At 46.6% G+C, this 12,573-nt stretch overlaps 1 long non-coding RNA gene across 2 annotated transcripts; it reads left to right on the forward strand.

The window, feature by feature from the left end:
- The first annotated feature begins 3,823 nt into the window (after window positions 1-3,823).
- On the forward strand, window positions 3,824-8,658 carry LOC139998706 (uncharacterized). 2 transcript variants are annotated; one of them, XR_011803430.1, is made up of 6 exons: window positions 3,824-3,948; window positions 4,166-4,232; window positions 5,816-5,986; window positions 6,539-6,663; window positions 6,880-6,946; window positions 8,528-8,658. It is a non-coding gene; the product is annotated as an uncharacterized lncRNA (long non-coding RNA). The 2 variants fall into 2 exon arrangements; XR_011803429.1 differs by lacking the exon at window positions 8,528-8,658 and having other exon boundaries at window positions 6,880-6,998.
- The last annotated feature ends 3,915 nt before the right edge of the window (window positions 8,659-12,573 follow it).

Here is a 12,573-nt window from a genome sequence, read left to right on the forward strand (position 1 = left end):
CTTGATCTTTGTGAACATTTTTACAAACAAGAGGAGAATTGATACACAGAACTCATGTGACACAAAGTTCACTTTTTATCATGCTTTTCTGCATGCAGTTTTTTATATCTTTTCTCTTGCTTTCCTTCCATTCATACTCCCTTACCACTCTTCAAATTTTATAGCCAGCTTTGATTCCAATTAAATTTACAAATGTAGGGAATTATTTGGATCATGAAGGGAAGAGAGAGAGGGGTTGTTAGTGTTTACATTACTCTGTACCCTGGCTGAAAATTCTGAAATTCTCTATAACTTCTTCTGTAGTTTATTCTACATAAGGCATACAAAAGGTAAGAGGACCAATATGTGAAAAAGTCCAGAGAGGACCAATTGCACTCACTGCAGCTCTCAGTATAGCAAGCATAGCAAAAGGTACTTACACATCTGGTATCTCACTCTATTTCATGAAAGTAACATGGTGAAGGTTGTATTTAATTCTGTATTCTTGTTTCCTTTCCTTTCTCGTTAGATTTACATTATAGTTAGATTTGCAACTCTGTACGTCTACACTGTTAGATCAAGCTCATTTAGTGATAATAGAGCAGAATGGCAAATTAGATTTGCACAACATTCAGGAAGGAAAAAATGACCCAGAGAAAGCACAAAGCAATATACGCCATGGCAAAACAATCAGCCAAAAATTATTTTAGAGTTTAAACACCAAGCTTCTTTTAGATTGTCTACATGGGATATAAAGAAGAGAAAGAAAACAAGAAATCCCTGCATTTTTCTGTCCTGTGGATTGAAGGCCTATCATGTTCTTTTTCTCCCCATCTCTTGGAATTTAAAATGAGGGTGCAAAATTTATGGGTTGCTTATATAGAAATTCACTCCATGTCCCCTACTTAAAAAAAATCCTGTTTGAATCTTCATTTTGTCTGCATTCATTGTTGAGAGTAATTTGCTTTGGCCTTTTATTGTAAAGTGGTATTGACAGAGTGCTCCCTTTATCACATTCATTCCTGCTTTACTATGGAGGCTGTGTCTGGAAGCTGTTTTTCAGGCACCCTGTTATGAGATATTGCTAGCAAAATCAAAGCCATTAGAGGTAAAATTATTTTCTTTCAGCCATTATCCACATTCAGGGAGGTGACATTCTTTGTCTTAGAAAGCTGCCAGGCTTTTATAGTATGAATACCTCATTTTTAAAACTCATTTTCTGATCTTTGTTTATGAATTTGAGTTATTTTAACCATATATTTAAAAGCTGCTTTAAGTACTTTTTGAGAAGGAAATACAACTTATGAATGGGTGTCCCATTTCATTATGAAAATTTACTACACCACAAAAACAAAAACAACAAAAAAAAACATATTAGAGTTTAATTTATGATGCTCTGTCAACTTCATTATTAGTGTCCCGTTTCTCTGATATTGCACTGAAAGGAGTAACAGAGGGAAATGTTTGTGAGATTTTGCAATATTTTTAACTATTATATGTAGGTGATTAGTATATAAAAAGCTGTTATTTTTTCCTCTTTCTACTTTTAATTTGAATTTGTCAGTGTTACCCAAAATTCCCTTTAGTTTTGTTATCGGTACACTGCATTTCTGATGTTAGTGATCCAGAAGAAAGTACAGTCAAAATGCAATGTGTACTTCATGAGAAAAATTAAAGGTATGAAGAATAAAAATATTAATGACTCAGCATGCAGAATCTCATTTTAAAGCATGGATCTGAGATGCTTCACTGATAACTAGGCCTGAGATGCTTCACTGATAACTAGGCCAGTGTGCCATTTACAAATAAACAATATTTCACTTTTTTATTAGAGCTTTCAAAACCATGTCTCATGTATTTCTCTCACTTTGGTAGCATTTTGCATAATATCAGTATCTTTCTAAGACTCTTCACCACTACAAAAATTGGATGATATTGATCTTTCCATGCGTCAATGTGATCTGTGTTTACTCTCTGAATATCTTTAACCTGCTGACTATAGGAAGTTTTTAATGTCTGCATTAAAAGGACTGTGGCCATCAGGTCAAAGGAGGTGATCCTCCCCCTCTACTCTTCCCTGGTCAGGCCTCACCTGGAGTACTGTCTCCAGGTCTGGGTTCCCCACTACAGAAAAGACAGGGATCTCCTGGAAAGAGTCCAGTGGAGGGCAACAAAAGTCTAGATATAAGGAAAACAAAATCAAAACATTCCTTCTCTGGTACCCATAAGAAAGTAACAGACCATGTAAGTAAGTAATGGACCATGCTGCTCAGACAAAATGTCCAGAAATCCCAGATCAAACTTGCTCCAACTGTAGCAAGAGCCCAAAGTCATCAATAAAAAGTCTTGTAGAAGATTTCCAGCAGAGGTAAATGACTATCTCTATAACTCTGCAGTACTGGCTGAAGTTGTCATTCTCTCAGCTCAGAGAAAAAGATTCAGAAATAAATATGGCATGGAATATTCTGAATCTAGTAGGAGGGATAGTTTTTATGCACTTTAAAGAAAGAGAGTGAGATAATGCAATGCAATGCTTTGTGATGTGTCTTTAAAGGTGGAGAGAAACTGACTTAGCGTGAGTCTCATCATGGCAACCCTCATTTGTGTCCTGGCATTCATTTTCTACATCCATTTTGTATGCTAGGTAACGGAATAGAAAAGTGCACTGCTGCTTATAAAAAGGTACCAACATATATATATTTTTTCAGTGTTCAATAAAGACACATTACTTCTCTTTGCCCCTGTTATCCATAGCAAACTGATTTGTCAGTTTCTGAAACTCTTTTGAGACTTGGAAACTAACATGCAATGAAATATCCTTGAAAGATATTTGATCATGGTTGAACTGCTTGTGGTAAACGTTTGGCTGTAAAGGACTTTTTGATATTAAGCTCTTCTCAGTGTTCTGTGGAAAGTCGGTTAATTGCGTTCACATGAAAAAGATATGATAATGGAGAGGCTGCAGGGGTGGTTTCTGTGAGCAGAGCCCAGCAGCTGGCCCATGTCACAGCAGAGCCAGCTGAAGATGGCTCCAAAAAGGACCTGCTGCTGGCCAGAGCCAAGGTAGGGAGTGCTGCTGGGTGAGACATTCGCATTAGCAAGAGAGAGTGTTGTGTTGCCGCTGCCAGGGGCCTACGGTGATGACTTCAGAAACAGAATTGAATGATGTCACTGTGACACCTTGGTAACAGCTGCCTCTGAGCAAGTTTAGCGAGGAGGGACAGAGAAGTGTGCTGGATGAAACCACGTGAGGACTTGTGGATCCCACGTTGAGGTGCATCGAGAGGGCCCACCCTTCTGTAAGTGTTTGGATGCTTCATTTTCGATTTCTGTAATTTGTGTAAAGTCCTTTCACAAGCATGAAGTTTGGTACTTTGGCTCAGGGATGTAGCTGCACAGAGTGACAGGTGCAACATGTGGCTGAGGGCCTCTGCACGTTCTCTCTTTCCCACACACGATCAAGAAAGAAGGGTAGACAAATAAGAGTGTGCTGTGGTCCTGCCATAGACCTCAAGTACTACAGCATAAACAAGAGACTTAAAAGTAGCCCATCACATGAAACTTCAGGACAGCAATGCACTTCATCAGCTGGTCTGGCCTGTTGAGTGGAGTGTCTCAGGATGGAGTGTATGAAGATGCACTCCATCTACTTATCTGCTTTCAGATTAGCACTTGCAGTGAGCAAGCTTCCTGGCCTTAACATTTTTCATTCCATTTTTCACCCGACTTTTGCTGGTTCTTCTTGGTCTAGAAAAAAAAAAAAAAAAAAAAAAAAAAAAAAAGTGAACTCAGATCAAAATAGAAGGATTTCCTTTTCATTAATTCCATGTTCTTAACTTGACAGGTTTGGTTATTGACGTAGAAGGGACATATCTGGCCTGACTGCAACACCCATGCTCGCAGTGTGGGACAGTTCTCATAAAGGTGATTCCGTGTAGTTTCTGGAAACGAAGACATCAGATGGCAAAGGTAATCTCCCAGATTTTTTTATTTTTCTTATTTTTTTTTTGTGCTAATGCAGGAAAGGCAAGTAAGAGTAAAAGTAAGAGTCCAGATAGTGCAAGAAGCAGCAGCTGTGAAGGAAACTTCCTTCTGGCTGATATGGCTCCATATCTAGTTGTGGAGGTCATAGTGCAGGTGGAAGCATGTTCTCGTCCAAATACTTAGCTCTCTGTTTTCACAACAGGTCGAGCAGCAGAATGTCTTTGAAACAACTGTGCCTATGACCAAGTTCATGCATCGTGCTAGACAAGGTAAAAGCTCTGGACAAGCAAAGGGGAGGGCTGGATGGGCATGCAATACGATCACTTCAATCTTCTCTCTCTAAGAAACCTTACTGAGAAAACAAAACAGAACAGAACAAATGAAACAAAACTCTCCAGACAGCTCTGGTGTTGCTGTAGGATGGAATACAATTGTTTTCCTTACAACCCCCCAGTTATTTCCATGTCTGTTCTGGACCTTGGGATCTCTTTTGGGAGCTACATTACGCAGAGAACTACAATAAGGCTGAGATCACCGCTGCCTCAATGTAATGCAAAGGTGAAGGCCTTTCTGACAGCCAGTTTGGAAATGAATGCAGCCCCATCTTGTCAGCATCAGAGCAGAGCCAGCTCCAGATGGCTCCAAAAAGGAGCTGCTGCTGGCCAGAGCCGAGGCAGGGAGTGCTGCTGGGTGGGCTTCGGGGGAGCAGATTTAAGGAAGGGGGGAAAATACTGCTGTGCAACAGCAGCTGGGAGAGAGGATTGTGAAAGCGTGAGAGAAGCAGCCCTGCAGCCCCCCAGGTGAGCGCCGCAGGAGGGCAGGAGGTGCTGCAGGCAGGCAGCAGCAGTTCCCCTGCGGGCTGTGCAGGGAGAGGCCCCTGGTGGAGCAGGCTGTCCCCCTGCAGCCCATGGGTCCCCCATGGAGCAGATCTCCACGCTGCAGCCCCCCCATGGGTGGAGGAGCCCCCGGTGGAGGAGGTGGCTGTGGCCTGGAGGAGGCTGCGGCCCATAGAGAGCCCCCGCAGGAGCAGGCCCCGGGCCGGAGCTGCAGCCCGTGGAGAGGAGCCCACGTGGAGCAGGGGCAGAGAGGGACCGAGAAGGAGTGGTGGAGATGAAGTGCTACAGACTGACCACAACCCCCAGTCCAGTCCCCCTGTTCCCCTGCGCTGCACGGGGGGAGGAGCTGGAAGAGCTCAGATGGGGGGAAGGAAGGTGTTTTTGGTTTCTTTCCTTTGGTTCTCACTTGTCTAGCCTGGTAGTAGTAGTAGTTAGGCAGGAAATCTTACTGTCTCCCTATGCTGCGTCTGCTTTGCCCATCACGATCCTTGTTGAGCGATCTCCCTGTCCTTGTCTCAACCCCTGAACCCTTTGCATCGTATTTTCTCTCCCTTTCTCTTTGAGGAGGGGGAGGGAGAGAGTGGCCGTGATGGAGCTCGGCTGCCCACCCACCGAAAAGCACTGCAGCTGCAAGGTACTGGAAAAGTTTTCAGAAGCAACAAGGTGTTTAACAAGGAAATGTATAGTTTCCTTTTTCAGGCTTCCTAAATAATTGGGCTTATTTCATATTCCCAACTCGGAGGAGGAGAATTGTTGATTTCACCTTCTTTTTTCTTCCTTGGAAATCAAAGGTGAACAGCTCTAAAAGGAAGGGGAACGTATCAGAAGCAAGCTTTTTTTGGCTTGTAATCCTTTCTTAAGGAAAAGATTCCTCACACACCTTCCCCAGATGTAGGGGGGCAGAGAATAATTTTGGAACTACTCCAATTAAAGTCAGCTTGGGGAGAGTGGGACTTCTCTAGTTGTCTCTGAGACATTCGCATTAGCAAGAGAGAGTGTTGTGTTGCCGCTGCCAGGGGCCTACGGTGATGACTTCAGAAACAGAATTGAATGATGTCACTGTGACACCTTGGTAACAGCTGCCTCTGAGCAAGTTTAGCGAGGAGGGACAGAGAAGTGTGCTGGATGAAACCACGTGAGGACTTGTGGATCCCACGTTGAGGTGCATCGAGAGGGCCCACCCTTCTGTAAGTGTTTGGATGCTTCATTTTCGATTTCTGTAGTTTGTGTAAAGTCCTTTCACAAGCATGAAGTTTGGTACTTTGGCTCAGGGATGTAGCTGCACAGAGTGACAGGTGCAACATGTGGCTGAGGGCCTCTGCACGTTCTCTCTTTCCCACACACGATCAAGAAAGAAGGGTAGACAAATAAGAGTGTGCTGTGGTCCTGCCATAGACCTCAAGTACTACAGCATAAACAAGAGACTTAAAAGTAGCCCATCACATGAAACTTCAGGACAGCAATGCACTTCATCAGCTGGTCTGGCCTGTTGAGTGGAGTGTCTCAGGATGGAGTGTATGAAGATGCACTCCATCTACTTATCTGCTTTCAGATTAGCACTTGCAGTGAGCAAGCTGCCTGGCCTTAACATTTTTCATTCCATTTTTCACCCGACTTTTGCTGGTTCTTCTTGGTCTAGAAAAAAAAAAAAAAAAAAAAAAAAAAAAAAAAAAAAAAGTGAACTCAGATCAAAATAGAAGGATTTCCTTTTCATTAATTCCATGTTCTTAACTTGACAGGTTTGGTTATTGACGTAGAAGGGACATATCTGGCCTGACTGCAACACCCATGCTCGCAGTGTGGGACAGTTCTCATAAAGGTGATTCCGTGTAGTTTCTGGAAACGAAGACATCAGATGGCAAAGGTAATCTCCCAGATTTTTTTATTTTTCTTATTTTTTTTTGTGCTAATGCAGGAAAGGCAAGTAAGAGTAAAAGTAAGAGTCCAGATAGTGCAAGAAGCAGCAGCTGTGAAGGAAACTTCCTTCTGGCTGATATGGCTCCATATCTAGTTGTGGAGGTCATAGTGCAGGTGGAAGCATGTTCTCGTCCAAATACTTAGCTCTCTGTTTTCACAACAGGTCGAGCAGCAGAATGTCTTTGAAACAACTGTGCCTATGACCACGTTCATGCATCGTGCTAGACAAGGTAAAAGCTCTGGACAAGCAAAGGGGAGGGCTGGATGGGCATGCAATACGATCACTTCAATCTTCTCTCTCTAAGAAACCTTACTGAGAAAACAAAACAGAACAGAACAAATGAAACAAAACTCTCCAGACAGCTCTGGTGTTGCTGTAGGATGGAATACAATTGTTTTCCTTACAACCCCCCAGTTATTTCCATGTCTGTTCTGGACCTTGGGATCTCTTTTGGGAGCTACATTACGCAGAGAACTACAATAAGGCTGAGATCACCGCTGCCTCAATGTAATGCAAAGGTGAAGGCCTTTCTGACAGCCAGTTTGGAAATGAATGCAGCCCCATCTTGTCAGCATCAGAGCAGAGCCAGCTCCAGATGGCTCCAAAAAGGAGCTGCTGCTGGCCAGAGCCGAGGCAGGGAGTGCTGCTGGGTGGGCTTCGGGGGAGCAGATTTAAGGAAGGGGGGAAAATACTGCTGTGCAACAGCAGCTGGGAGAGAGGATTGTGAAAGCGTGAGAGAAGCAGCCCTGCAGCCCCCCAGGTGAGCGCCGCAGGAGGGCAGGAGGTGCTGCAGGCAGGCAGCAGCAGTTCCCCTGCGGGCTGTGCAGGGAGAGGCCCCTGGTGGAGCAGGCTGTCCCCCTGCAGCCCATGGGTCCCCCATGGAGCAGATCTCCACGCTGCAGCCCCCCCATGGGTGGAGGAGCCCCCGGTGGAGCAGGTGGCTGTGGCCTGGAGGAGGCTGCGGCCTGTGGAGAGCCCCCGCAGGAGCAGGCCCCGGGCCGGAGCTGCAGCCCGTGGAGAGGAGCCCACGTGGAGCAGGGGCAGAGAGGGACCGAGAAGGAGTGGTGGAGATGAAGTGCTACAGACTGACCACAACCCCCAGTCCAGTCCCCCTGTTCCCCTGCGCTGCACGGGGGGAGGAGCTGGAAGAGCTCAGATGGGGGGAAGGAAGGTGTTTTTGGTTTCTTTCCTTTGGTTCTCACTTGTCTAGCCTGGTAGTAGTAGTAGTTAGGCAGGAAATCTTACTGTCTCCCTATGCTGCGTCTGCTTTGCCCATCACGATCCTTGTTGAGCGATCTCCCTGTCCTTGTCTCAACCCCTGAACCCTTTGCATCGTATTTTCTCTCCCTTTCTCTTTGAGGAGGGGGAGGGAGAGAGTGGCCGTGATGGAGCTCGGCTGCCCACCCACCGAAAAGCACTGCAGCTGCAAAGTACTGGACAAGTTTTCAGAGCAACAAGGTGTTTAACAAGGAAATGTATAGTTTCCTTTTTCAGGCTTCCTAAATAATTGGGCTTATTTCATATTCCCAACTCGGAGGAGGAGAATTGTTGATTTCACCTTCTTTTTTCTTCCTTGGAAATCAAAGGTGAACACTCTAAAAGGAAGGGGAACGTATCAGAAACAAGCTTTTTTTGGCTTGTAATCCTTTCTTAAGGAAAAGATTTCTCACACACCTTCCCCAGATGTAGGGGGGCAGAGAATAATTTTGGAACTACTCCAATTAAAGTCAGCTTGGGGAGAGTGGGACTTCTCTACTTGTTTCTGAGACATTCGCATTAGCAAGAGAGAGTGTTGTGTTGCCGCTGCCAGGGGCCTACGGTGATGACTTCAGAAACAGAATTGAATGATGTCACTGTGACACCTTGGTAACAGCTGCCTCTGAGCAAGTTTAGCGAGGAGGGACAGAGAAGTGTGCTGGATGAAACCACGTGAGGACTTGTGGATCCCACGTTGAGGTGCATCGAGAGGGCCCACCCTTCTGTAAGTGTTTGGATGCTTCATTTTCGATTTCTGTAGTTTGTGTAAAGTCCTTTCACAAGCATGAAGTTTGGTACTTTGGCTCAGGGATGTAGCTGCACAGAGTGACAGGTGCAGCATGTGGCTGAGGGCCTCTGCACGTTCTCTCTTTCCCACACACGATCAAGAAAGAAGGGTAGACAAATAAGAGTGTGCTGTGGTCCTGCCATAGACCTCAAGTACTACAGCATAAACAAGAGACTTAAAAGTAGCCCATCACATGAAACTTCAGGACAGCAATGCACTTCATCAGCTGGTCTGGCCTGTTGAGTGGAGTGTCTCAGGATGGAGTGTATGAAGATGCACTCCATCTGCTTTCAGATTAGCACTTGCAGTGAGCAAGCTGCCTGGCCTTAACATTTTTCATTTCATTTTTCACCCGACTTTTGCTGGTTCTTCTTGGTCTATGTTTCACCCATCTCCCTGCCCCAGAGCGACACAAGTAAATCTCTTAAGCAATTGCTAACCTGTTCTCAGTGCTCACGAGTCCCAAATCAGTCATTTTACAATCTATAAACCATGGCAGCTGGCACCTAGTTGGTACACGGTGACACTGCACACGTTGGCAGTGTCGTCAAGAGCTGCAAAGTCAGGGCTGTGGGGGTTAAGGGAAAACCACACATCAGTTTAGCAACTTGGCTCCCGTAGGATACTTCCTACGGCAGGAGTTTCAGCAAAGCCACTCAGAGGGACCTGCTGGCTAATTCAAACGGGACTTCTGCTGGAGCAGTCAGAAGGCAGCAGGAGATATCCAGTGGGCATCGCTGTCAGTCTGTGGCAGTTTGGGGTCCAGGTGTCAGTGGTTAGGTGGGGTTTTCTCTGCTTCACTTTCTCCAAAGCTGTGAAAAAATATTTATTTTACAGCACTGTACAGTCCCACGTTAAGGATGGAACCAGCTGCATCAACTTCCAGTACGATGGTGTTGTAAAAAAGGTGCCTTTGGTGGTCAGGAGCACAACAGCTCTGCTGATGTGTTATTTAAGTGTGTTCTTACATCTGAGTTTCCTCATAGCAGTATGTAGCTGAGGGGGTCCAACTTTCCCAGGGAAGATTTATGGTTTTTCTCCTACCAAGCACCAGCTCAGTATACAAAGCTCTGTTAATAACACCCAAGCATGTAGATGTTAAACTGAAACTGCTTTTAAACCTAGTTGTTGTTACAAAAATAGCTTAATACACCATCTTCAGAGGGTAAAAATTCACATGGAAGTACAGAAAAACCCAGAAGCGCTTCCTGAGCTTCAGTTTACCAACAGCACCATCGGATTTAGATCGTGGCCTGGCAGCCAGGATGCAGGGTCTGTAAGCATTGCTGCGATGTGGAAGTGCCAAGGCAGGTTTCTGGCCTGCCCTGACTAAAAGACCTTTTTTTTTCATACAAACAGCGTGCCAGGTACGCTGTAATGCCAATGTGCCAGGTCAATAGAGGATGTCAAACAACAGAGGCGTTTATCCTAATTTCTGGCATGAAAACACTTTTAACAGCATTCTTTTCACCAAGAACCCCCTCTCTATCTTCTCCAATACTCCAGGATCTGCTGCAGCTGCAGCAGCCGCGCTGCTACAACCTACATCTTTGCCAAATCTTTTCAATAATTGTGCTTTACCTCGGCAATGTTGAGGTCACTCCTCTTCCTCCTCCAGCTGAGGAAGCAGCTCGCTGGCTCTGCCACACCGCAGGTGCAGAAGCGAAAGCTGGGAACACAGGAGTCAAACTCTCAGTGCTCACAAAGCCACCAGGGCACAGGCCTGACACAGAGGCACCCCGGATCCGCTCTCCCTCCCCGCTGCAAGGCTCGCAGCAGCCCCGACCCGAAGCGCACACAATGCTTCGCATGGTGATATCACCGCTGATTCTGAGTCCCCAGGTGAGGATCTGCCTCACCACTCTCAATGCTGGGGTTGGGTTTTGGTTTTGTTTTTTTTTTTTCTTTTAAACATTCACAGCTTATGGGAAACCATCAGGTAAACCACAGATGGCTAGGGAAGAAGTCCCACACGAGGGAAGTCCGTGCTTTTCTTCCAGGCAGCAGCACGTGCTTTAACATGCCGCGTTCGACAAAGCAGCTCTCCCCGATTTGCTCAGTGGCAACAGGCACGACTGCAACGCACACAGGTGTAGGCAGCACCTGCAGGTCCCAAACCCTTAACCAGTTTGTAGAGAGCACCAATTTTTGAAGTAGTGGTTTTCCCTTAATCCATGACCCCTTCTTTCCTTTATTTAAAGCGGGTGGCTCTCCTCCATTTTCCTCCTCAGTGTCTGAGCAGACACTGGGAATCGTTTCTGGAGGAAGGGCACTGCTGAAGCTCCTACATCTACTCTCCGAGAAAAGAGAGTATGTCAAAGAATACAGATTTCCTTTCTTTTTCCCTTTTGAAATACAATTTCTGAAATCAACGCTGCGGCCTGGCAGCAAATACCTACGGGACTAAAGAGGATTCCTCATCCTCACTGTAACGTTGTAGTTAACCTCCCAACGAACCCATCTCCCCAGGAAGCGGCCATTTGAGATGGGAAGGGGCAGAGCAAGAGGAAGCTCTCCTTAGCCTAGCTCTTCCCCCAACACCACCTCGCCACCCAGCACCAAATTCAATTCACCTGCTCCACCCGATCAGTCGAACGGGCGTCCGACGCTGGCACACGCCACAGCGGTGGTTCTGACGTGGCTTAAATCACCTATCCGCAGAATATCTCGGGTCTGTACGCTCCAATAACGCAGTAGTTGAGAAATAACGCCCAGAGCTCACACTCTGAGTGCAGCCCAACAGCACCGAAGCACCGGGAGGCTAAACATTCCCAACCTGGCAACAAGGCTGACCCAAGCAACAGCACGGAACCCTTCTGCACCTTCAGCGTGGACATCAGCGGAAGGAAACACAGATTTTTCTTTTCTCCTGGGGCTGCACCGCTCAGGGCCAGCAGAGCAGTGCTTCCCCTTCCCTTCTCTGTCTGTGCCAAGATCGTGCCTCGTCTCTCGAGTCCTGCCCGTGATGGTGCCTGGCCTCAGCCCCTTGAGGCGGCCATTCCTCCACCACCGCAGCTCTCTTGGCAAGCTGCGAGTCATTTTATGTCTTGTCACGGCTTTCCAGAGCCAGGCACACAGGTTCTGGAGAAGGCTGGGGCAGGACAAGCCTGCTTTAAGCCCCAAACCTGCCTCCTTTACTGTCTCCTCTCAGGCCAGGCCTACCCTCCGGGCCCAGCAGCACTCATCCTGCCTGCCCCAGGACCCGCAGGTTGCACCCTGTGGTAGCAGCAAAGAGCCCCCCAAATGTCTGTCCTGGGGTACACAGGGGTGAGGCAGCCCCGTCACTGCACAGACACCCGTGGGACATGTCACCAGAGCCGCTATCGGCTTGGCAATTAAGGACGTGGGAGAGGAGCCCACGTCACGCAAGCATTTGTGGCTGCCCTGGACAAAGAAAGAAACAGTGGCTGTTTTTCTCCCCATTTAAACAGCTAAAAGCACCGCTAACAGTTTCTTTCTTTGCGTCCAGCCTGTACTACGTTTAAAGAAAGAAGCAGCTTCTGCTGAGGAGGTGGAAGATGCTGTCAGCAGAAACACCGTGCCTAGAATGCGAGCAGGGAAGACAGCGATGCTGCAAAATAAAGCTTTTACAGCCGCTTCAGATCAGTTGGCCCGGGCTCCAAGGGTCAGACACCCATCTGGGAAGATTGAATTTCCTCCTCGATAGCCTTGCCCAGCTCAATCTTGCCATCCTGACTTGGCTCCAGAGAAAGCCTCTTATTAAAGGCACAGAGAAACAATAGCTTCTCGGCCAAAAACTAGGAGTTCAAGCAATCCAGTGAAAAAGCTGTGCTTGGGAACAAGAATGTTTC

The sequence above is a fragment of the Anas platyrhynchos genome, chromosome 14 (assembly GCF_047663525.1).
Source record: "Anas platyrhynchos isolate ZD024472 breed Pekin duck chromosome 14, IASCAAS_PekinDuck_T2T, whole genome shotgun sequence".
Taxonomy (NCBI): Eukaryota; Metazoa; Chordata; class Aves; order Anseriformes; family Anatidae; genus Anas; species Anas platyrhynchos.